We start from the raw sequence: 930 nt of genomic DNA on the forward strand, positions 1-930 counted from the left end.
ACGGGGGGCAGCGGGTGATGGTGCCCAAATCTGAGACCCCCAGCAGCCCTGTGTCACTGTCACATCATGCTTGGCCGTGCCCTGTCAGATGGGGACCCCCTGGGGGGCTCCCCCCTTGGAGGGGGCTGCAGGGCAGGGTTTGTCCTAGTGCTGGGCAAGCTGGGGTGAAGATCCGGGGGTGCCCACCCAGAGGTGTCTATCCAGGGGTCCCCAACTAGGAGTGCTCATCTAGGGGTGCCCACCCAGAGGTGCCCAACCAGCGATGCCCACCCATGGGTGTCCATCCAGGGGTGCCCATCCAGGGGTGCCCAACCAGGAGTGGTCATCTAGGGGTGCCCATCCTAAAGTAGTCATCCCAGGGTGCTCTTCCAAGGGTGCTGGTCCAGGGATGCCCACCCAGAGGTGCCCAACCAGGGATGCCCACCCATGGGTGTCCATCCAGGGGTGCCCATCCAGGGGTGCCCAACCAGGAGTGTTCATCTAGGGATGCCCATCATAAAGTATTCATCCCAGGGTGCTCTTCCAAGGGTGCTGGTCCAGGGATGCCCACCCAGAGGTGCCCATCTAGAGGTGCTCATCCAGGGGTGTTCCATCCTAGGGTGCTCATCCAGGGATGCCCACCCAGAGATGCCCATCTAGGGGTGCCCATCCTAAGGTGTTCATCCCAGGGTGCTCATCCAAGCGTGCTGGTTCAGGCATGCCCACCCAAGGATGCCCATCCTGGGGACCCTGGCCAGTGTACCCACCCGAGGATGCTCATCCAAGGGCACGCATCCAGGGATGCCCGGGGACCGGGGGTGCCCACCTGGGAGCACCCATCCAGGGATGCCCCGGGTTGCCGTCGGGGTCCCGGTGGGGCGGCGGGAGGAGCCGGGCTCGGTCACCTCCCCCCCGTGGGAGGAGCCACGCGGGATCCGAGGCCGGGCAGGA

The sequence above is a fragment of the Egretta garzetta genome, unplaced genomic scaffold, assembly GCF_000687185.1.
Source record: "Egretta garzetta isolate BGI_Z169 unplaced genomic scaffold, ASM68718v1 scaffold799, whole genome shotgun sequence".
NCBI lineage: Eukaryota > Metazoa > Chordata > Aves > Pelecaniformes > Ardeidae > Egretta > Egretta garzetta.